The following is a 25,624-nucleotide window of genomic DNA, read 5'->3' on the forward strand; positions in this document are numbered from 1 at the left end:
GATAGGGCTGGGGCTGAGGATAGGGCTAGGGCTGAGGATAGGGCTAGGGCTGAGGATAGGGCTAGGGCTGAGGATAGGGCTAGGGCTGAGGATAGGGCTAGGGCTGAGGATAGGGCTAGGGCTGAGGATAGGGCTGGGGCTGAGGATAGGGCTGAGGATAGGGCTAGGGCTAAGGATAGGGCTGGGGCTGAGGATAGGGCTGAGGATAGGGCTAGGGCTGAGGATAGGGCTAGGGCTGAGGATAGGGCTCAGGATAGGGCTAGGTTTGAGGATAGGGCTAGGGCTGAGGATAGGGCTGAGTATAGGGCTGAGAATAGTGTTAGGGCTATTACAGGGTTAGGGCTGAGGATATGGTTGAGAATAAGATTGAAGCTGAGGATACAGTTAGGAATACAATAGTGTTAGGGCTTAGGATAGGATTAAAGCTGAGGATAGGGTTAGGGCTGAGGACACTAGAGCTAAGGATAGGCTGGAACTAGTAGAATTAGGCTAACTTTATGGTTACACTCAGTAGGGAAGGAAAACCTAGTTACTTCTCTAGCAGGTTTATCTATAACCCCAAGAAAACAAGGATCCCTAAAATATAACTTTTATTGAAAATCGGTTCAAAAGATCTCTTTTCATCAAGAATACAAAAATACAAAAAACACAAGTTATGAATCTATTGGTCCCTAGGGGGTCGCTATACTTCAACCTGCCTGGCAGTGGGGGTAGGCACCCTAATTTTCTACGGTAGGCGCCCCCACTCCTCGTCGGCTCACCCTCAGAATCCCTAGAGATCCCAATGATACAGGAATCCTGATAGAACCTAAGAGATCCCTATAGGAAAAAAACTATCTGGCAGTGGAGGTAGGCACCCTAATTTGAAAAACGGTAGGCGCCCCCCACACAGCGTCGACTGACCCTAGGGTCCCTCAAGATATCCTACAATGGGGATAGAAAATGCAGAAAATGTCCCAATACACCCTGACACCCAGAAAAGATTTAAAAAAAACAACACAAAAAGCAAAAACCATATATCATAAGGGCAAAATGTCTCAAATTTCACAGATGTTGTGTAATGAACAGCAGCCTCATTACTTGTGCGGGCCCTTCGAAGGATTCTGACTTGTTTGGAAAACAAGCTTTGTCAGGAGGGTAACAATTGAAATATTTGGCCAACCATTGCGATTCTAGCCTTCAGATGACTAATTTAATTAGCATAGGTTAAGAAACTGAAAATAATTCTATTCCTATTGGTTAAATAAAGGCAAAAAAGTTCCCAAATAATTTAAGGAGTATCGTAAAGTTTTTTAGCTTATTTTAAATTATATAAAATTATTTTCTGATTTTCCTATTGGTTGACATATAAGAAATTCTATCACCGGAAAAAAATTTTGCCTTTTTTTTTATTTTTTTTTTATTTCAAGGCAAAAAAAAAAAAAAAAAGACATAAAAAAAAGCAAAATAAAACAAAAAGACTATTTTTTTTCCTTAAAGATATTGAGATGTAAAAGACTCCCTTACAGTTTTAGCCATTGCCTTTGACAGATCTGTACGTCTGGGACCATTGTGCGGGTGATCAGAGTGTACAACCGTGTATCATGTTTTATTTTACGTTCCCATACATTTCACGGTAAACACATGCAAAGCTTAGCAGGGAGCCCGCGCGTTTGGCAGGTAGGCCCTGGGAACAGTGAAATAAAAGAAGAGCCTTGGTATGGAAAACATTTCACACAATGCGAAACTGTATTTCTCCATTTCATCACTTGAACACATACGTGATGTGACGCTGGGATCCGGGGGTTGCACGGTTTAATGAAGAATGTTTTTGATTTGGTTGTCAGGCGTACTGTTACTGTTAAGCCCAGGCCACGGACAAGCAGCAAATTGAGCTATGGGGTTTTATTGTTAAGCTGGATTACAGAGTCCCGGCCGGCGTCTTACAAAGGATTGTGAACATGGGACCGGCCACCATCTCTCGCAGGCTCCTGAATGGCAAATCTAAATTCTGGGATACAGGGGAAACGGTGATGAGATTTTAATAAATGTATTGTCAGGTTATTCATACCTGAAACTGGAAAAAAAGGTAATTATAGCCATCACTCAAATTAGTAGAAAAATTATTTAGGAGCAAAAAGATAAAGTCTGTCCTGGTCTGCTGTCCAGTCCAGTCCTCCATTGCAGTAGGACCAGGGCAGAAGACCGACTAGACTAGGGCATCACAAACATTTGACCTCACAGTGGAAGATATCTCAAGATTTTATATTAAACGGAAATTAAAAGGAATGTTACAGGGAGATAGCCCTTATTCAAACTGTCCACTTTCTAGAAGTTATATCATTTTCAAAAGAGCTGTGATCTACAGCAATCAGCCATGGTCCTCTTACAGACCTGTCCTGCATCCGGGCTTTGAGCCGCTTACCCCGATCCTCTGGATACTGCTGTTCTCCACGTCGGGCTTTGCAAATGCTCCCATGTCATCATCTACTCGGGCTTATATATCCAGGACGTCTCCTGTCTGCCTGCGGCTTCCAAAATCTCTGCTACCTGTTTGCAGTACTTCTGCTACCTGTCTGCGGTCTCCAGGTCATCTCATGTTTACCCACTGCTTACAGTACCTCTACTACCTGTCTGCAGTACCTCTGCTAGCTGTCTGAAGTCTCCAGTACGTCTCCTGTCTGCCTGCGGCTTCCGATACCTCAGCTATCTGTTCTCAGTCCCCTGTCTGACTGAGGTCTACAGTACATCTGTCACCTGTCTCCCCCGAGCCTCAACTGACCACTGCAATCGACACCAGTGTGCCCATCCGGATCTTGGCCTTGAAGGATCCACCTAGCCAGGTGAGCTGACATGGTGCTGGGTCTTAGCAACTCCACTCTAAATTGTCTGTGCGCAACATAGGAGTTTCTGGTGTCAGAACATGGCCAGAGCAGAAGAGCAGCTCAATGCCCTGATTCATAAATGGGGGGTTCGTAGCAAAGGACTGCCCTTAATGATATTCAAATTGCCTAATAATAGATATAAACTATTTTTTGTGAACCAACCTCTTTAAACATGAGATATGTCTTCGGTAAATATTCTAAATCTGTGTCCCAGGAAGTTTTCATCTGAGCAAAAAAAATTTAAGTTAAACTCTTGTAGCTTGCTTGGTTGTTCCTTCTTTTTTATTTTATTTTTTTTTTACATAGGATAAGCCCAAAGAGAACATTCCTGCAGCCACCACTGGGAATTGAGTACAATGTATACGGAGTATGCCGTATGCTCATAGGCTCCCTCTAGTGGTGGCTGAAGTCAACCAAAACGTCATATCTTAACTCTATGGCAAATGTAGACGAATGGTCTCTCTCTATCGGTTAAACAGAGTTTCAGATCCCTATTCTGATATTTTAAGAAATGAACAGTTAAAGAATTTTAGAAATTTAACATTTTATGTAAGTTTTTCAATTTGAAAATAAGTTCTACAAATAGTTAAATACTATGCAATAGGAGATGATGGAACCAAAGAACTTTCAATATGATCGATGTTCTGTACTAATTTGTTAGGCTGGAAATCCCCCAGAAGCACAACCTATATCTGCCGTCGTCTCGGTTTAGATTTGATTCAATTCTCAGTTTTTCTGCTCTCTGGGAAGCAGTAAAGTCATTTTAGTAAATCGATATACCAGTCATCTCCTTTGTCTACGTGAGGTAATTGAGGCCTAACGTTGGACAGAAGCTTCTGGAGGTCCTTCCATGAACCTCCTCCTGAACCCTAGCAAGTAGAAATGAGCAAACTTGTCAAAATTAGAATTTGGCAGCAGAACTTGATTCACAACAAATGTATTCGATGTGAATCGAATGTTCTAATTGCTTGTATTACAGTGGCTGGTGAAAGTATTCACCCCCTTAGCTTTTTACCTATTCTGTTACATTAGAACCAGTGCTTAAATATTTCTGTAATCTGATTTGTGTGTGATGCATCAGCACTAAGTAGTATGAGTTGGTGAAGGGAAATGTTAAAAATATAGGCAGAAATTAAATTTATGGGAGAAAATAACTAAAAAATGGCATGTGCATATGTATTCATCCCTTTTACTATGAATCTCCTAAAAATTTCTGTTGCAAGCAATTACCTTCATAAGTCACATGCTTAGTGATAGATTGCACACAGGAGGACGTCCTAAGTGTCACATGTCTGTCAGTATATACACACTTTACCTTTTCTGAAAGGCCACAGAGGTTGCAACACCATTAAGCAAGAGGCACTACTAACCAAACACCATGAAAACCAAGGAAATCTCCAAATAACATCATGAAGATCAAGGAGATCTCCAAACAACACCATGAAGACCATGGAGATCTCCAAACAATACCATGAAGACCAAGGAAATCTCCAAACAACACCATGAAGATCAAGGAGATCTCCGAACAACACCATGAAGACCATGGAGATCTCCAAACAATACCATGAAGATCAAGGAGATCTCCAAACAACACCATGAAGATCAAGGAGATCTCCAAACAACACCATGAAGACCATGGAGATCTCCAAACAATACCATGAAGATCAAGGAGATCTCCAAACAACACCATGAAGACCATGGAGATCTCCAAACAATACCATGAAGATCAAGGAGATCTCCAAACAACACCATGAAGACCAAGGAGATCTCCAAACAAGTCAGGTACAAAGGAGTACAAGTCAGTTGTTGAGAAATACAAGGGTAAGATTATAAAAAATATCTCAATCTCTGAGATTCCCCCGAGTGCCATCAAATCCATTATCATCAAATGTTAAGAATATGGTGCCACAACAAACCTGCCAAGAGAGGGCTGCACAGAGACCACAGGTAACCCTGAATGAGCTGCAGAGTTCTGAAGCAGGGACTTTAGTTTCTGCCTATATGACCACAATAAGCCATACTCTCCATAGATGAGGTTTTATGGAAGAGTGGGAAAAAAAGCATCTACCGTATTTTTCGCTTTGTAAGATGCTCCGGATTATAAGACGCACCCCAAATTTTGAGGAGAAAAATAGGAAAAAACTTTTTTTAATAAATTGGTGGGGCGTCTTATAATCCATGCGTCTTATTACTTACCAGGGGTTGTGGCTGTGGTGGATCAGGGTCCCAGGGTCGTTGCTGGAGGCAGGAGTGGAGCATTGCTGCAGGCTGGGATGAGGGGGTGTGCAGGGGGCTCCTGTGCTGCAGGCTGGGATGAGGGGTCTGCAGGTGGCTCCTGTGCTGCAGGGCTGTCTCCGATGCTGCAGGGCTGTCTCCGGTGCTGCGGGGGGCTCTGGCGACATTTTGTGAAAGGCCAGAGCCCCCGGCAGTTCGTCCATGCGTTCCTGTATGACTGACTCCGGGAAAATGGTCGCCGGAATCTCGAGAGATGAGATCTCAGCGCTGAAATCTCATCTCCGGAGATTCCGGCGGCCATTTTCCCGGAATTAGTCATAGTGGAACGCATGGACGAACTGCCGGGGGGCTCTGGTCTTTCACAAAATGTCACCAGAGCCCCCCGCAGCACCGGAGCCTCCAGCATCACCCGGGGCATCAGCGGACAACCCCGGCAGCGGCGGTGGACGACAGCGGCGGGCAGTAGCGGCGGCGGACACCCCCTCATCCCAGCCTGTAATGGTAAGCGGTATATCCGCTTTGTTAGACGCACCCACATTTCCCCCCCAAATTTGGGGGAAATAAAGTGCGTCTTACAAAGCGGAAAATACGGTACTTACACACAAAAATTGTAAGGCTTGTTTTGAGCTTGCCAAAAGACATGTGGGAGACTCCCCAAATGTATGGCGGAAGGTGCTATGGTCAGATGAGACCAAAATTTAACTTTTTAGCCACCAAGGTAAATGTTATGTCTGGTGCCACACCAACACAGCTTATCATCCCAAGAACACCATCCCCACAGTAAAACATGGTGGTGACAGCATCATGCTGTGGGGATGCTTTTCGGCAGCAGGGACAGGGGAAATGGAAGGTGAATGATGCGAAATACAGGGATATTCTTAAGCAAAACTGTCAGTCGGTCAGTGATTTGAGACTGGGACAGAGGGTCATCTCCCAGCAAGACAATGACCCGAAGCATACTGCTAAAGCAACACGCAAGTGGTTTAAGGGGAAATGTGTAGGGATAAGTGAGTATACTCGTTGCTCGGGTGGTCTCCAAGTATTTGTGAGTGCTCGGAGATAAAGTTTTTGTTGACTTAGCTGCATGATTTACAGCTGTTAGCCAGCCTGAGTACATGTGGGGGTAGCCTTGTTGCTAGGGAATCCCCACATGTAATCAAATTGTCTAACAGTCGCAAATCATGCAGCTGCTGCGAGGAAAACTAAATATCCGAGCAGTCACAAATACTCGGGAGACCACCCGAGCAACGAGTATACTCGCTCATCACTAGAAATGTGTAAATATTTTGGAGTGGACCAGTCAAAGCCCAGACATTAATCTAATTGAGAACCTGCGGTCAGACTTGAAGAAAGGAGGCTCTATAAAGTGCTGACTTTAGGGGGGGATCGTGAATAGTTATGCATACTGAAGTTTTCAGTTATTGTGTCCCATTTGATGCTTGCTGCACAATGAAAAGAAAAACAAATGTTCACAGCTGTAGGCATGTTCTTTCCATGAACTGATGCAAACCCTCAAAAAAAAAAAAGCAAAAAAACCCAAAACTTGTCTCCACAAGTTCCCTCCTTCAGGATTGGGTCTTCTTCTCGGCAGTCTTTACTCTTCAGTGCCTCCAGCGCTAGCTAGGCCCCTTACGGGACATCTTGATGTCAAGTGAAGCCTAGACAGCGCCAGAAGCTCTTTTTTTTTCTTACACCTTTGCCACCATGAAAAGAAACTGACTGCCATATCAAGTTGCAAAAAAAATTGGAGCAAATCTGATTTGCGTTGAATCAATTTGAGCATCTCTACCAGTAATCTCTAAATGATAGTCAACACACCTTCTTATGGTGGTCAACGTAGAGCAGAGGTCCTGGTAGCAAGGGACCAGATTTTAGCTCTTTTTTTTCCTGCTCTCCTAAGTATTCCGTTTTTCTTGGGAGGGGGAAATCCGCCATATGGTTCCGGAGATATGGTTTTTTATGATCTCTATCAAGAAGGAGTGGCAAACCCCCCCCCCCCCCAAAAAAAAAAAAAAAAAAAAAAAAAATTAATCAGGAGAGCAGTGGGAATAAAATAAGAGCAAAAAACTGGCCACTTTTGACCTTGTAACAGGTCTTCTTCCGGGCAATGTAATAGAAGTCCAGCACGAGTTGAGTTTTTTTTGCACCAACCTATGAGTGAAAAAACGCTGGAAAAACAACAAAAACAAAACAAAACAATGTGTGTGTGCGCATGAGATTTCTGGAATCTCATAGCCAGTGCTTGTACTGTAAAAAGCAGCTTAAAATTTGCATAAAAAAGGCATAAAAAACTGGACGTGTGAACATAGCCTTATTTAAAAAAAACAAAACAAAAACCTTCATTATTATTCTTCCTTACAGGTATGGTGTACTGATACGTACAGATGTACCACATCTCGACATAAGTCAAAAAAAATGCAAACAAGTCAGCACACACAGAAGAATCCAAAGCCGGGAAAACGAGCAGCACAGCAGAAATACAAATTGACCGGAAAAATCCGGCTTCAAGGATCCTATAAAAACTGGGGTTATGTAAATATTAAAAATGAGAGACAAAAGCATAAATGTCACAACCCCATGTGTGTGTGTAGGGGAAGGGATAGTCAGGCAGATGCATTTCAGACCACAGGGTCCTTAGTCATTTTTAATCTTTACATAATAAACTCCAGTTTTTACGGGATCTTTGAAGCCGGATTTTTTTCCACATTTGATATCTCTACATACCGATAGGTAAAAAGAGAGATTCGGTAAAAAAAAAGAAAAAATATCTGAAAATAAAAATAGATTTTGCTCTTGCCATAAAGTTAGTAATATAACAATATAAAAACAATTATAAGTAATTTTTTAGTAAACATTTTTTTAAATAATCACACGTAATTACATAGACATATTTTGTATCCCTGTAATTGTTATGATCTATACAATATAATGAACACTTTATTTATTGTGATCGGTAATCGGTGTAAATAAACAAAAGAACCTCACATAGCCCTCCAAACAGTATAATGGCCCCCCACATAGCCCTCCAAACAGTATAATGGCCTCCACATAGCCCTCCAAACAGTATAATGGCCTCCAAATAGCCGTCCAAACAGTATAATGGCCTCCAAATAGCCTTCCAAACAGTATAATGGCCCCCACATAGGCCTCCAAACAGTATAATGGCCTCCACATAGGCCTCCAAAGAGTATAATGACCTCCACATAGCTCTACAAACAGTACAATGACCTCAACATAGCCCTCCAGACAGTGTAATGGCCTCCACATAGCCCTCCAAACAGTATAATAGCCCCCACATAGCCGTCCAAACAGTATAATGGCCCCCACATAGCCCTAAAAACAATATAATGGCCTCAACATAGCCCTCCAAAGAGTAAAATGACCTCCACATAGCTCTACAAACAGTAGAATGACCTCAACATAGCCCTCCAAACAGTATAATGGCCTCCACATAGCCCTCCAAACAGTATATAATGGCCTCCACATAGCTCTCCAAACAGCATAATGGCCTCCACAGAGCTCTCCAAACAGTATAATGGCCTCCACAGAGCTCTCCAAACAGTATAATGGCCTCCACTTAGCTCTCCAAACAGTATAATGGCCTCCACGTAGCTCTCCAAACAGTATAATGGCCTCCACATAGCCCTCCAAACAGTATATAATGGCCTCCACATAGCTCTCCAAACAGTATAATGGCCTCCACGTAGCTCTCCAAACAGTATAATGGCCTCCACATAGCCCTCCAAACAGTATAATGGCCTCCACAGAGCTCTCCAAACAGTATAATGGCCTCCACTTAGCTCTCCAAACAGTATAATGGCCTCCACGTAGCTCTCCAAACAGTATAATGACCTCCACATAGCCCTCCAAACAGTATAATGGCCTCCACAGAGCTCTCCAAACAGTATAATGGCCTCCACTTAGCTCTCCAAACAGTATAATGGCCTCCACGTAGCTCTCCAAACAGTATAATGGCCTCCACATAGCCCGCCAAACAGTATATAATGGCCTCCACATAGCTCTCCAAACAGTATAATGGCCTCCACATAGCTCTCCAAACAGTATATAATGGCCTCCACATAGCTCTCCAAACAGTATAATGGCCTCCATGTAGCTCTCCAAACAGTATAATGGCCTCCACATAGCCCTCCAAACAGTATATAATGGCCTCCACTTAGCTCTCCAAACAGTATAATGGCCTCCACGTAGCTCTCCAAACAGTATAATGGCCTCCACATAGCCCTCCAAACAGTATAATGGCCTCCACATAGCCGTCCAAACAGTATAATGGCCTCCAAATAGCCTTCCAAACAGTATAATGGCCCCCACATAGGCCTCCAAACAGTATAATGGCCTCCACATAGGCCTCCAAAGAGTATAATGACCTCCACATAGCTCTACAAACAGTACAATGACCTCAACATAGCCCTCCAGACAGTGTAATGGCCTCCACATAGCCCTCCAAACAGTATAATAGCCCCCACATAGCCGTCCAAACAGTATAATGGCCCCCACATAGCCCTAAAAACAATATAATGGCCTCAACATAGCCCTCCAAAGAGTAAAATGGCCTCCACATAGCCCTCCAAACAGTATATAATGGCCTCCACAGAGCTCTCCAAACAGTATAATGGCCTCCACAGAGATCTCCAAACAGTATAATGGCCTCCACTTAGCTCTCCAAACAGTATAATGGCCTCCACAGAGCTCTCCAAACAGTATAATGGCCTCCACAGAGATCTCCAAACAGTATAATGGCCTCCACTTAGCTCTCCAAACAGTATAATGGCCTCCACGTAGCTCTCCAAACAGTATAATGGCCTCCACATAGCCCTCCAAACAGTATATAATGGCCTCCACATAGCTCTCCAAACAGTATAATGGCCTCCACGTAGCTCTCCAAACAGTATAATGGCCTCCACATAGCCCTCCAAACAGTATAATGGCCTCCACATAGCCCTCCAAACAGTATAATGGCCTCCACATAGCTCTCCAAACAGTATAATGGCCTCCACGTAGCTCTCCAAACAGTATAATGGCCTCCACATAGCCCTCCAAACAGTATATAATGGCCTCCACTTAGCTCTCCAAACAGTATAATGGCCTCCACGTAGCTCTCCAAACAGTATAATGGCCTCCACATAGCCCTCCAAACAGTATAATGGCCTCCACATAGCTCTCCAAACAGTATAATGGCCTTCACGTAGCTCTCCAAACAGTATAATGGCCTTCACATAGCTCTCCAAACAGTATAATGGCCCCCATATAGCCTACCACATAGCATAATGGCCCCCAACATATCCCACCATTTAGTGTGATCCCCCCATGAGTACATTTGAGTACATTGCGCTCATTCATCATTTAATTTTTTTTTTTTTTTTTAAAAGAAAACTACTAACCCTCCCCATTCCCCCACTGCTTTGGTCTCTGAAGCTCCACACAACGGGCACAATATCAGAACTCAGACGCACAGGGGAAATGATGGAGGAAGGATGCAGATATAATTGAAAGTGTGATGCCGGCAGGAGGAACCTGGCACCAGCACCGACCCCCCCCCCCCCCCATAGTAGTAGTGTGGTCTGCCGCTATTAGTGAGGTCTACATGGCTGTATTCAAAAGTTTGCAGTTGTGACGGCAATTTGCGGATGCTCCTGACTCTGTACGCGCCTCTGTGTGCTTGTCTGCAAATTGGTGCTGGAACTGCCTTTCTTTGAATGCATCATTATCGTCCATAAAATAGACCAAAGCAGTGTATGCTGCATTTTTTACCACGCAGTCCACCGAACCTTTTGGGAAATTGAAAAAGGATGATGCCTACTGACATAATGGTTATAATGGGTCCGTGCGCCGTGCTTATGAGGTCTGTGGCACACAAGGTCGGCACATGGACCATTTATGATCCTCTGAATGTGCCCTCTTCTCAAAACATAGCCACCATCTAAAGTTTGGGTGTGGTGTTGTGGCTCTAAACCATTCACGTCAATTATGCTGAGCTGCAATACTAAACCTAACCTGTAAACAAGGGTGGAGCAATTTATTTAGGAGGAAGGCAGCCATTTTTTTTAAGCTCTGGACAACCCCTTCAATAACAGTTTAGACTTTCGCAAACAAGGTTTCGGTTTCATCCACAACTATAAACGATATCATTGAGACTGTTACTAGATGAATGAATGAATGAATGAAATGAGTCAACATTTACCTTATATCGAGTGGAGTGTTGGGTGTAACGACAAACTGACTGATTATTTTGGAATTTATCAGTGAAAATATGTCAATGCAACCCAAGCTTAGGTGTACCAGCCAAGAGAGCTGATGTGTTATACAGCTGACACTAGAGAAGAGGGAATCAACTCACAGGACTCTAGTTCTAGTTCTAGTGCCACTGGCCGGAGCCCCGGGAATCGATCTGCTCATCTCTAGCCGAAACCCAACTTTTGACCCCAAAACATGGAATAAAGGGGGCAGGCACCTAACGTTCGCGGTCGACCATGACCAGGCCATCGTCAGTGCCTATCTCACCCTGCCGGGCCCTTGCATTGTAATACATGCCGCTGGCCGATCAGAGGCCGGCAGATGACGTCGGTGTGCCATTCACAGGCAGCACATAGCAGTGACGTCATGCGTCACCTATATCAGGCACGTCGAAAATCATCTGCGGTCCTCCGCTCCGACTACAGAGGAGGACAACCTGCGTATTGAGAGTGGGGGAACGTAAGAAAAATTATTTACTTTTTTTTTAATACGTAAGAGAAGAACATTGAACAGGATGCGCCCATCCTGAATTGGACGGGCGGAGATAGCCGAGTGCTGCAGTCAACAATCAACCCAATGGAAAACGCATAGAGCAGCAGTAGGCATCCCGCGCCTCATTCTCACAGGTTACTTTGGGGCATGGTCGGACTTCCTAGAAATATAGAGTTTGATTTTGGGACAAACCGATTAACGGGTACATTAAAACTAAACTAATATCATAAATATTTTAAACTTCAAGATTTCTTTTTCACTTTCTTAACCAGAGCTGGAGATGGCATAAATTGATTTCTGCACTGTAGTCTGACCACGACTGTAGTCTGGACCGCCCCCGAACAACTTTTTTTATGTTTTCTCCATCTCCAACTAGTAGAAACAAACTAAGTTATGTTATAGATATGTTTAATTTTTAGGCCTCATTCAAACGTCCATTTTTTGGTGTGCGACTGCTACCTGTATTTTTCACAAACAGCACTCGTACTGTACAGGGCTGTAGGGTCGGTAAGCCAAACCTCCGACTCCTCAACTTCCATGACTCTGACTTTGCTCCGACTCCAAATCCCCAGCCCTGCTCGTACAAACAGGCAATCCCTGCATGTGTTGCGGCTCTCGAACAGCCACAAGACGTGCGGTCGCGGGGACTCGAACATGTTGATGAAACTCGGACTAAAATCACTGATGATCTCAGTTTTTTGTATATAATAATAAATAATAATCTTTATTTTTATATACAGTTTTGCACACATTATCATCACTGTCCCCGTTGGGGCTCACAATCTAAATTCCCTATCAGTATGTCTTTGGAATGTGGGAGGAAACCGGAGTACCCAGAGGAAACCCACGCAAACACGGGGTATATGAAAAAAAAAAAAAACCTATGTATGAATGAGGGCTTAGGTTTTACTAAGTAGTTTTAACATAACTTCTAATATCTTAGAAATTTAGGGGTAAATTAAAAACTCTAAAACTTTTTATTTAAATTTATTCAAATTTTCTAATGTCTTTGCTACAAAACAGGTCAATTTAAATTAATTAAAGGAAAATTCATTACCTGAACATGTGTGCTGTAAATCCATGAAAACCTCCTTCTCTCTAATTGATTCCAGACTGAGCTTTATTATAAAATGTTTAAAGCTTAAGTTTAAAATGTTAATTTTGCTTTTCTTAGAGAAACAGCCTAGAGTTATAGTCAGTCAAAACATTAAAGGGGTTGCCCAGGACTAGATTATTGCCACCCTATCCTTACGGTAGGATTTGTGAAGATCTGACACCCTGCATCTCCGCCGATCAGCTCTTACCTTCCGCCTCTGGAAGTTCACAGTGCGCAGAGCTGGAATACCACCGCTCCTCTCCGTACACTGTGTCATGGCCGTTTTGGGGTACTGCAGCTCCGTTTCCATTCACTCCTGTAGGAGTTCACTGCTCCTACTGTCTGGTTTAATAACCCTGAAAGCGCATCTGTCAGCAGGTTTAAGCTATGTAATCTGAGAGCAGCATGATGTAGGAGCAAAGACCCTGATTCCAGCGATATATCACTTACTAGTCTGTGTGTTGTTGATGCAATACAATCAGTATTTTATCAGCAGGGAATTATCACTACAGGACTAGATGCTCGTACCTACTAGTCCATCCCTGCCCCCATTACCGATTGGCAGCTTTCTAAGTATACTGTTTATTGACAGAAAACGGCCAATCAGTGGTGTGGGCGGGGTAATGAAGGGCTCAGCATTCCGAGATCTGCTGCAGAGAAGACTATGATTGTAGAAAAATGACAGCTAGCAGCCCAATAAGTGAAATATCACTGGAATCATTGTCACGGCCCCTACATTGTGCTGCTCTCGGATTACATCACAAAAACCAGGTGACCGATTCCCTTTAAACACTTTCTTAGGTAGTTCTGAGGGTTGATTCCGTAGTTTTGACCCCCATTTTTTAACAAGAATAAAATACCTCTGTCACTCAGAAGGACTTGGCACATCATTACATTACATGGATGGCCCCCTGTGTAATGCTTGCTGGCAGGTTTCCTGGTCGATCATTGGAGGTCACAGAAGTATGGCACCGTGTGATACCCTGTGTCCTTGTCACCAGAGGATCTTTTTTTTTTTTTTTACAAATTCACAGCACCCCATTCCATTGGCCATGTTTGTTCTCCGAGGCAACTGGACCTGTGAACTTCCTACTGCCTGCTGGCATTATCGGCATCGCTTTTGACTTGTAGGCTTATTAATCAAAATAGGTGCCTAGGTAGGGAGTAGGAAGTAGCTAGTAGGTACTAGGAAGTAGAAAGTAGGTAGTAGGTACTAAGAAGTAGAAATTATAAAGGTAGTAAGAAGTAGAAAGCTGGTAGTAGGAAGTAGAAAGTAGGTAGTAGGTACTGGAAAGGAAGTAGAAAGTTGGTAATAGGAAGTAGAAAGTACGTAGTAGGTGGTAGTAAGAAGTAGAAAGTTGGTAGTAGGAAGTAGAAAGTAGGTAGTAGGTACTAGAAAGGAAGTAGAAAATTGGTAATAGGAAGTAGAAAGTAGGTAGTAGGTACTAGGAAGTAGAAATTAGAAAGGTAGTAAGAAGTAGAACGTTGGTAGTAGGAAGTAGAAAGTAGGTAGTAGGTACTAGAAAGGAAGTAGAAAGTTGGTAATAGGAAGTAGAAAGTAGGTAGTAGGTACTGGAAAGAAAGTATAAAGTAGGTATTAGGAAGTAGAAATTAGAAAGTAGGAAGTAGAAATTTAGGCAATAGGAAGTTCATAGTGCTCTGGTCCATCTGTCATGAGCAACCAATATGGCCATGGGACCAGAGTACTGCAAATCGAGGCTACAACATTAAGATGGCCATACAGAGGAAAGTCGTTCGAATCTGTGGTTGTCAATGGAATCGGAAAACCTTCTACAGCGTGGATTTTCCTGACTGATTTTAACATGCAAAATCATTTTATGTCCATGAGAAATAGGAAAAGTCCCAAAAGTGGACTTTTCCCCTCTCCTTAGTAAAAATGCATTGATGGTTGACCAAGCCTAGGCTAGTGTGCATGTGCCTGTGAGGAAGAGCTGAAAAACTTTGGGCAAATCACCGTTTCGGTTGTTTGGGCACCTTTAGAATGAGTGTATGGTGAATTTTTGAGTCTCCGTGCTTCTTCCTTGCAGGAGGAGTTTTTCTTTTCTTCGATCAGATGCAACACTCAGATTGTTTGCAGAGACAAAGTGTGAGCTCTAGAGGAAGCCGCTCACAAAATCAACTCGATCTAAGTGGTATAACAGGAAGTTCCGCGCTGATATCAATTCCAAGAATTACGAGCGTTCTGACAAGAAAGTGCTGCTTTTGTTTCCTCAATACCAAGTAATTGGTGAACTTGGTATTCGCTGAGGAAGCCCCTGGTCAAGTGTTATTTGTGAAGTTGTTTTGGTAAATAAAAATCTATTTATCTCCATCATTTGTCAATGTAGTCGAAAATCTAGAGTGTTCTCATTGGGGCGGCCACTTCTCCACCATCCACTCCTGGAATCCTCGACTTAGGGAACCTCTGTTGAATTAAAAGTTTTGCCTAACTACATACATCCCCCGTAGTGGCCCCTAAAGTGTGGACCATGGATGGGCCATGTCCACCAGAGAAGGAGCTAGAGGCTGAACCACCTAACATGGACCATTTATAATACTAGGGTCTTCTTACGCATCTGAAGGAACTTTGGTCACTTTCAACGGCCACCTGCCAGGTCTTCCTGTTACATCTTAAAATTTGCTAAAGGACCTTTCCACTTTGTGATTAACTTATTGTCCCACAAGTAGGAATTTACAGAGTATTCTTCTGCTAGGACACCAAGCAACCGACTAATCTATGGGGATACTTGGCATTAAATGATCCATTTCTCTGCAACACCACCACTGGGAAAATGAAGCAGAACATGTCAACCATTCATATCAGTGAATTGCCTTTGTCGATCTTCCTTTTTCATAGGCATAACAAGAGCCTGATGGGCTCCGATTCAACATTTGAACCTGGGATTCTACCAGCATGTTGGTCAGATGTATAGGTCCCTGTAGGACTCTAAATCCTATAACGATATACATGTTGCCCCCCATAATGTAATAATCTCCCTCATCTTGTATTGATGTCCTTCATCCTAGGCCCCTTCCGGTAATAATGTCCCCTATCGTGTGCCTCTTCCATTAGTAATGTCCCCCATCCTGGGCCCCTTGCAGTAATAATGTTCAACTTCCTGTGCCCCTACCAGAAAAAATGTTCCCAATCCTAGACCCCTTCCAGTGATAATGGTCAACATCTTGGGCTCCTTCCTGCTATAACGCCCTCCATCCTGAGTTCCTTCCTATAGTAATGTTCCCATCCTCAGCCCTTCCTGTAATAATATCCCTATCCTGGCACCTTCCTGATATAATATCCTCCATCCTGGCCCCTTCCAGTAACATATGTTCCCCATCCTGGGCCATTCATTTCCCCAATCATGGGCCCCATTCCTGGTACAATTTCCTCTATTCTGGGCCCCTTCCAGTTATGTCACCCATCTTGGTGCATTGTCCACATCTAGGCCCCTTCCAGTAGTATATGTCCTCCCATCTTGGGCCCCTTCCTGGTATAATGTCTCTTTCCAGTAATAATTTACCCCTCCTGGGCCCATCCAATTCAGGATGAATAAATCCCCAACCTAAGCTTAAATTTACTAATTCTTTCAATCAGGGGACTTGGGGGCCCCATTTTGTGATTGCTGGTGGTTCCAAATATCAGACTTCTCCCCTTTCCACACAATATGAAAAATATTACCTGTCCTGTCGATAGGTGGATCTTCTCCTCCTGCAGTGAGCTGGTTTTTGTACATGACCTGTGACATGCATGCTGCTGCACCTAGTACAGTCTGTCGCCTCTCCTGTCCCTTACATCTGCATCTGTCCCTTTTTCTGTAACATAGTCAGAATTTGGAGTAGTTTACAGGTCCATAACTTCTGCTGCAGTGGATGTGATATGGCCGAACCACTCCGCCTGGAAAAGGCAAATGTCTATTTTCTTCAGGCACTCATTTCTATGGCATAAACTAAAGGGGTTACTGATCGGTGGAGGTCTGACCACTGGAACCAGGAATGAATGGCAGAACAAGGAATTTTAGTCCCCAAGAGGGCACTTTTATCCCCATTACGGAATGGAGCAGAATGTTGGATGCCCCAATGCCGACCCTTTCATATGGGGCTGTCAGAAAAAGATGAGCAGGAGCCCCGTAAGGAATGGATGGAGCAGCATGTTGGATGCCCCAATGCCGACCCTTTCATATGGGGCTGTCAGAAAATGCTGAGCAGGAGCCCCATAAGGAATGAATGCAGCAGCATGTTGGATGCCCCAATGCCGACCCTTTTATATGGGGTTGTCAGAAAAAGCTGAGCAGGGGCCCCATAAGGAATGAATGCAGCAGCATGTTGGATGCCCCAATGCCGACCCTTTCATATAGGGTTGTCAGAAAAAGCTGAGCAGGAGCCCCATAAGGAATGAATGCAGCAGCATGTTGGATGCCCCAATGCCGACCCTTTCATATGGGGCTGTCAGAAAAAGCTGAGCAGGAGCCCCATATGGAATGAATGCAGCAGCATGTTGGATGCCCCAATGCCGACCCTTTCATATGGGGCTGTCAGATAAAGCTGAGCAGGAGCCCCATAAGGAATGAATGGAGCAGCCTGTTGGATGCCTCAATGCCGACCCTTTCATATGGGGCTGTCAGAAAATGCTGAGCAGGAGCCCCATAAGGAATGAATGCAGCAGCATGTTGGATGCCCCAATGCCGACCCTTTTATATGGGGTTGTCAGAAAAAGCTGAGCAGGAGCCCCATAAGGAATGAATGGAGCAGCCTGTTGGATGCCTCAATGCCGACCCTTTCATATGGGGCTGTCAGAAAATGCTGAGCAGGAGCCCCATAAGGAATGAATGCAGCAGCATGTTGGATGCCCCAATGCCGACCCTTTCATATGGGGCTGTCAGAAAATGCTGAGCAGGAGCCCCATAAGGAATGAATGGAGCAGCCTGTTGGATGCCCCAATGCCGACCCTTTCATATGGGGCTGTCAGAAAAAGATGAGCAGGAGCCCCATAAGGAATGAATGCAGCAGCATGTTGGATGCCCCAATGCCGACCCTTTCATATGGGGCTGTCAGAAAAAGATGAGCAGGAGCCCCATAAGGAATGAATGCAGCAGCATGTTGGATGCCCCAATGCCGACCCTTTCATATGGGGCTGTCAGAAAAAGATGAGCAGGAGCCCCATAAGGAATGAATGGAGCAGCCTGTTGGATGCCCCAATGCCGACCCTTTCATATGGGGCTGTCAGAAAAAGCTGAGCAGGAGCCCCATAAGGAATGAATGGAGCAGCCTGTTGGATGCCCCAATGCCGACCCTTTCATATGGGGCTGTCAGAAAAAGCTGAGCAGGAGCCCCGTAAGGAATAGAGCGGCAGTCGGGTATGTGCCCTGGCGCTCTAATCTATAATCCTGTAGATAGGTGATACATTTTTTCTTTTTTTACACCAGACAATCCCTTTAAGACATTTGTATAACAGGGTCCGAATACAAACCACAACTTCAAAACGGATTATGACTCTGTTGAGTTTGAGATCATTCTGGAAATCATGGTTCATTCTCGGACCTTATTTCGCGTTTCCGAATGTGGTCTTATGCTCTTGGCCGGGGTTTTAGGTGGTCGTAATGATTTTATGTGGCTAGTGGATTATTTTTATTTTTTTATCTTATTTTTAAGTAAACCTACATTTTAATGTTTATTCATACGTCAGTATTTGGTCAGTGCTCCGCTGGAACTTAGGCTATGTTCACATGTTGCGTTTTTGCGGTGTTGTTTTTTTTTTTAAATGGAAATTTTAAGCTGCATTTTACAAAACCAGCAAAAGCTACGAGATTTCACAAATCTCATTTTTTTTTCCTGACTGAATTGAAAAACTGCTGCGTTTTTAAAAATAGGTCAGCACACCGTACCTGTAAAGAAGAATACGAAAGACTTTTTTTTTTGTTGGAATAAGGCTGTGTTCACAAGTTAGGTTTTCGCTGCGTTTTTTTAATGCAGTTTTTTAAACTGCATTTTACCGTACCAAAAAAAGACTTGTGAGATTTCCGAAAATCTCATGCACCACACATTGTTTTTTTTTCTTTCCTGGCCGATTTGGAAAACTGCTGCGTTTGTGCAAACTGCAGCATGTCACTTCTTTCAGCGGTTTTTTTTTTTATTTTTTACCCATGGAAAGAAATGAGTAAGGCTACGTTCACATTTGCGGCTTTGGACGCAGCGGCGTCGCCGCAAAACAACGCACGCGTCATGCTTCCCTATCTTTAACATTGGGGACGCATGTGCGTTCGTTTTCATGCGTTTCGGTGCGTTTTGCGACGCATGCGTCCTTTCGACGCACCTGGCAGTGCGTTGCAAACGCAACATGTTGCATTTTTTCTGCGTCCAAAATTTTAAAAAAAACGCTTGCGTCGCACTTGCGTTGTATTTGCGTCGTCGAAGCTTCAAAAGCTCCATTGAAATGTATTGGCAACGCAGAAGACGCAAGTACTTGCGTTGTTGTGCGTTGTAGGACGCATGCGTTCTTTACTTTAAAAAATAGAGACACTGAAAAGACCCTATATATTTAAAAAGGGTTGAACGCATGCGTCAAAAATGCATGCGTTCTACTTGCGTCTTTCGTGCGTCGTGCGTTGCGTCCACGACGCTGCGTCCAAAGCCGCAAATGTGAACGTAGCCTTAGTGCAAAAACGCATGTGTGAATTGGGCTTTAAAAAAAAAATTACTTTTTTTTTTTCTGAACAGGACGTTATTATTTATTACGATACTGATATAATAGGCATGAAACGTAACACCTTTCTCGTTTTCGGACCCCCTGAGGTTTTGCAGTTTCTAATGATCCAGAGGTGGAGCCCGTCCATACAGGAGCTAATTCGTATGAATCCGTTCCAGCACATTCAATGTCTCTTTCTCTGGCAGCCTCCGTGGGAATGCATAGAAAAAAGGGGTAATCTAATCTCTCAAAGGATGTTGATTACAGAGAGAGCACTTTAAGGAACACTGATTTTCTGCCCCATTAACCACTACATGACATATGTCAGAAAAAAGGGAAGAGATCTCAGGGTGGGCTTCATGACAAACGCTCAGATTCTGCCCCAGATTCTTTGTGCTCACCTCGTGGCATCTAACACCTTTTCTTTACCTGATTTAACCTTTGTATTTTTCTTTCTTTTTTTTTTTCTTTTACATTCCGGAGGACGACATTCAGGAAGTCTCTATCGGTAAATCTCGCCCTTGTAATCTGATATACAGTATACTTTGCTGTTTTCTTTTTTTTTTTGCAGGCGTCTTCTCACCTTAATAACCTTGTCTGGTGTCAGGGGAGGTGACTGAACGCGGTAGATCTTCATTCCATTTCAAAAATAATTAGAAATAAAGAAAAAAAAAATGCAGAAAAAAAAAAGAAATGCTGCAAAAACGCAATGCGTGAACATAGCCTAAGAGCATTTAAAACACAATTTGAGATAAAAAATAAAAAAAATATATATATTTTTTCTTTTTTAAACAAACAGCGCCACCCTTTTACTTAGGTGGTGTCTGGGAACTGCAGCTTACAAGCGTTTAAAAAAAATTGAGATAAAGATAAAATGCTGAAAAAAAAACAAAAACGCAATGTGTGCACAATGCCTAAGAGCATTTAAAACACAATTTGAGATAAAAATACAATATATATAAAAAATGTTTTTTCTTTTTTTTTGTCTTTTTTAAACAAACAGCGCCACCCTTTTACTTAGGTGGTGTCTGGGAACTGCAGCTTACAAGCATTTAAAAAAAATTGAGATAAAGATAAAATGCTGAAAAAAAAAGCTGCAAAAGAAAAAAATGCAGGGGGGGGGGGGGGGGGGCAATTATAACTTCTGCTGTGGGGCCCTACGATTTATTCCTATGGTCACATAGGGTTTAGTGGTAGACTACGGTCTACAGATGTTGAAGAGCTCAGTCTAAAGCTTGAGGGTATGGTCTAAAAAAAAAACATCACAGAACAGCAGAAACTTGCAATATATATATAAACCAAGACTAAAAAGGTCTACAGAAAATGTATACCTGGGCCACAGAACATCAGATGACTACTAGTTAGAGAAAAGGTAGTGAAGACAGAGATTGACCAAGCAGTCGGTAACACCACTGGTTGTGTCACAAGGTCCTCCTCTCTGTCCTGTAGGATGTAATCTGTATTGATCGAGGAATCTGGTGCTCAAATCCGAATAGATCATAGATTTCCCTGATCTACGTCTTTAGAGAAGTCATAAAATCCCAACTGCTCAAGTTAAAACCCATACTCTTCAATGTCAACTACTTAAAGGAGTTGTCCACTTTGAACACCTCCATGCCTCCAGCTTTCCCTTGTGATCGTCATAGTTTCGAGAGGCTTTTCTAACTACAGACCCTCCATACATATTAATTTAATGGTAATCTATAAAGTATGGACCTTCCAACACCCAACTATCAATGAGAGAAGTATCGGGCAAGCTTAATTAGAACACCCAATCCAGGTAGATAACTCATGTCTAGAGACGGCTGATTTTGATTTACCTCTCACCATAGAGAACACATGCTTGGTTGGCTGAGTGCATGGGTATGGCAAAGTCATGGAGTCAGTTGACCGCTGTCTTAGGTGGGCACCTTAAAAGTGATTGCCCAAAGCAGTCAACTTCTTTAAGAGGTTGTTTCATTTAAAAGATTATTAACCCATATGCTCAGTGATGTATGAAATAAACTGAGTTTTTACTCACTTTCATGGCATCCATCACTGTTTCTCACACCTACTGGTGTCATTGCTGATTGACTGCAGCGGTGACATCCTGTCTACATAGGCAGGGCAAAACTCTGAGAAGACAACAGTGACCACAACAGTGGCGAAAGGAAGCACTGGACTCTAGGAGTGCTAGTACAAGCTCAGTTTGTCATTTTGTACATCCCTGAGTCTATGGGCTAAGAATCTCTAAAACGGACAACCATTTTTAAAGAGGTGGTCCACTTTGGTCAACTCTCCCAGCATACAAATTTGCGGTTAATTAAAACACATTATTTGCAAACCTATCTCCTTGACGCAATATGTAGAAATAAAAAAATTATCCTACCTGAAAGTGTCTCAGAAGTCCAACATTTGTGCTTCAGGTTGTGTCCCATCTCTATGTCCTCTATTTTCAAGCTCCATAAGTTCCACCACACCAGTTCACGTTGCCCATCCCTCCTTCAGGAAAGTAACCAAAAGATAAGGACCTTTATCTCCACGGTTTCTAATGAAGCCACATTGCAGACCTGGATATGACATCGACTTGTTTCAAAGCGATCATCGACCTGATGGTTTCTTTGTCATCAGTGAGTGGTTGAACGTTGAGTGATGACAGTCTTATAATTATCCTATTAGTCAAGTCTCTGACTTTACGATTCAAATCATGTCCCATTGCCATGTTCTCTAGGTCCAAGCATTATAAGTTCCACCACATCAGTCCATGTTGTACAACCCTCCTTCAGTAAAGTAACCAAAATACAAGGACTTTTAGGTCCATTTTTTCTAAGCCTCTTCTGAAGCCACAGTTCAGACATGAAGGTGTCTCAAGTCAACATCATTCCTAGTTCACCAATTGGACATTGACTTGATCATTCCAAAATGGTCACCGACTTGATGGGTTTTTTTTGTCACCAGTGGATGATTGAACATTGGTTGATCATGGTCTTATAAAATTACCCTACTAAGTCAAGTCTCTGACTTTATGATTCAGGTTGTGTCCCATTGCCGTGTCATCTAGCTCTAAGCACCATAAGTTCCACCACATCAGTCCATGCAACCAAATTAACCAAATTACAAAGACCTTTATGTCCATGTTTTCTAAGCCTCTTCTGAAGCCATGATGCAGACATGAAGGTATCTCAACGTGATCCCTAGTTCACAGATCTGACATGGACTTCATCGTTGATCAAAGTTGGTCTTGTGCACAGCGTCCCATTAGGTCACGCATGTCTCTGAGTCTTAAGGAAAGATTCCATCAGATAAAAAGTTCTATTGGGTATTGATTGTAGATTTCTGAAAATTAAACAAAAAAAATGTAATATTATACAATCATGTACATTTCTCCATTACAAATCGGCATTTAGCTGGTGACTCCTTACTCTGCAGGGTAAATTTTGCAGCTGTTTCGGTTACTTGGGCTACTCTGGTATTTTCAAGAGTTCCCACAGCCATTTATACTGTATCTTTCTACCTTTCCCATGTCCATGTTGAAGGTCATATATGTTGTCCTACATCTGATCTAATCCTAAATTTCTATTTAATGTAATAATCTACCCGTCATCAGGGTGCAGAGGTCACAGTCCCCACCCTGAAACTAAGAGTCATCATTAACATTCGTTTCAGGAGCTGGGCTAGTCCCTGCTCTACTGAGCATGTGCTGGTTGTCAATTCTGACACATGCTCAGTACAAGCTCCCTTTCACTGTGCGATATTCCTTTTCAATGCACAGTGACAGTGCGCTCTCTCGCCAGCTCTAATGAGAAGTGACGAGTCGGCAAGAGAGTGCACTGAGTGTGTGATTTGTAAGGAAATAACTGATCAGGAAAAGCAGAGACTGGCCCCCAAAACCAATGCTACTTTAGGGGGGAAAGGTTAGTCTCAGTTTTCCCTGCTCTCTGGGTTATCACCTTACAAAGTGCCCTGACAGTTCACTCTCTGTCGACATTGGTTCCCATGCCAATTCAGATGAGAGATACTAACTCAAAGTTGGGGCTGTGTGCATTAGCAGTGCCTGCGTGATCAGCAGGTGTGTGCTCAGTATGATGTTCTGCAGCAGCTGTGGTGTATATTTTGATGCTCTGCTGCATCTAGGACACAGAACTATATCACACATACACTGTAGCTGCTGCAGAACCTCTTTTTGAAGAATCTAATACTACCTGTCAGTCATCGAGGGGAAGGGACTTCCTGCAGATGCAATCAGTGACGGCCTGCTTTCTCAGTAAAAGATAAGCAGTGACCGTTTCGTGCCGCTTTTCTCGGTGTCATCATTCTGACATCAGATTGTGAGGTTTACACCGATCTTTTGTACAGACAGAATATAATTCTCTTTTTGGACATTTCGACATTAAAATGAGGAGAATCGGCTGCTCGGGCAGATAACATTACATCTAGGAGTCACTTTTACACCTATTTTCCGCTTTCTACGCTCTCCGTGTTCACTTTCCAAACTGAAAGACTCATTATCTGACGTCGGTTTCTATATTTTTCTTTAGCCCAGCCATCTTGTGTAGTAGGTGCAGACGTTCTGTCTAAATATTTGGGTGTCCTGCATACCTTTATGCGAGGAGAATTAGTGACAACACTGGCGGCACAGACTAATGGGGTCCAGAGTGTAAAAAGGGGATTCAGACATAAAAAAAAAAGTTTTAAAAAGGGTAATAAAGTAAAAAAATAAATAAAAAAAAGATAAATAATATTTTTATATAATATCACAGTATTAAAAAAAAGTCTATTCCAAGGTTCTATGGATAATGCAGGGACTTACGGGATGGGGCCTTGTGTCAAGCCCTGCCCATCAGCCTTCACACACTTTTACCTGGAGTATTCCTTAAAATCCTGTTCCTCAATCCCTTACCGGCCAAGACTATCTCCCTAACCACAAAACCGGCCAAAAAGGGTGTTTTGTGGGTGTTTCTATATCCTCCCTACATTCTAATTTTTGGGGTTCAAAATGTTGAAGTAATCTAAAGATGCCATGTTACATGCTAATAATAATTTCTTTTGTTCCTGCGCCTCTACGATCCCGAGATATGGACCTTTCTAAAAAAAATAAATCTTGTATTTTGTTAACCAACTGGGTGTGGTCCTCAAGGTGACGCCCACAAAAAAATACTTGAGGCCTACTCCCACTTGGATAAAAAGTCCAGATTTCTACACAGAGAATATAAAACGATATCTCAGGAACAGAGGGGCGCAGGAACAACAGAAAAACAGAAGAACTGCGGCATTTATACCAGGTTAAGAAAACTTTTTTTTACAAATATATGGAAAGTGAGAATTCCTCTTTAAAGGGCAAAAACTCAACATCATCTGTTTAGAATGGTAACACAAAATTTTAGAAAAACTATGACATTGTGATGTCACAACTTTGCAGTGACCTTGCATGTTCCTGCTCAGAACCGTTTTGGGGACCAGCAGAGATGGATGTCCCTGTTTAGCGTGAGGGTCCTTGGGATTGCAGCACTCATCGCAGCGATGAGAAGGTGCGACAAGGACCAAACGGGATGGTGAGGAGCGGAGGGGTCGGAGAGGTGAGCGGTAAGGGGAGTCTAAGTATTTTTTGTTATCAAATCGAAATTCTCAGGAAAATCCGGATTCAAATTTTGCCATGTCTATTTATCACGTTTCCCTTCTCTATGTCTGTATATACAGAGTTGAACTAACGCTTGTGTATATGGATTAGGAAGAAGTAGCAGTGACTGTGAGACATGAGATTGTTGGGTGTAAGGAGGTAACAGTAACTGCTGGCTCCCAACAGGCGCAGTCATCTTTGTTATGCAGGCAGGTGGCTAAAATTCCTCTGTAACTGAGGCTAATATATCAGCCCCAGTTAAAGTGGAAATCCACCATAAATGAAGCAGCTATAAAATTAAAAAACTCATAACGCATAAAAAATGCAATGTCCAATATGCAGAAATATTTTTTATGTAAATTGGAACACAGTGTAGAATGTTTCACCCCCTGAAGAAGACCAAATGT

General features: G+C 42.9%; 1 protein-coding gene across 1 annotated transcript in view; it reads right to left on the reverse strand.

Annotated features, from left to right (window-relative positions):
• The window catches only part of CCND2 (cyclin D2), a 691,175-nt gene that overhangs the window by 527,035 nt on the left and 138,516 nt on the right, over nucleotides 1–25,624 (reverse strand). Inside the window, exon 2 of the mRNA XM_069763433.1 lies at nucleotides 21,990–22,936. The gene's annotated coding sequence lies outside the window, so the exon portion shown is untranslated. The remainder of the gene's footprint in view (nucleotides 1–21,989; nucleotides 22,937–25,624) is intronic.

This window comes from Ranitomeya imitator, chromosome 4 (genome assembly GCF_032444005.1).
Source record: "Ranitomeya imitator isolate aRanImi1 chromosome 4, aRanImi1.pri, whole genome shotgun sequence".
Classification (NCBI taxonomy): Eukaryota; Metazoa; Chordata; class Amphibia; order Anura; family Dendrobatidae; genus Ranitomeya; species Ranitomeya imitator.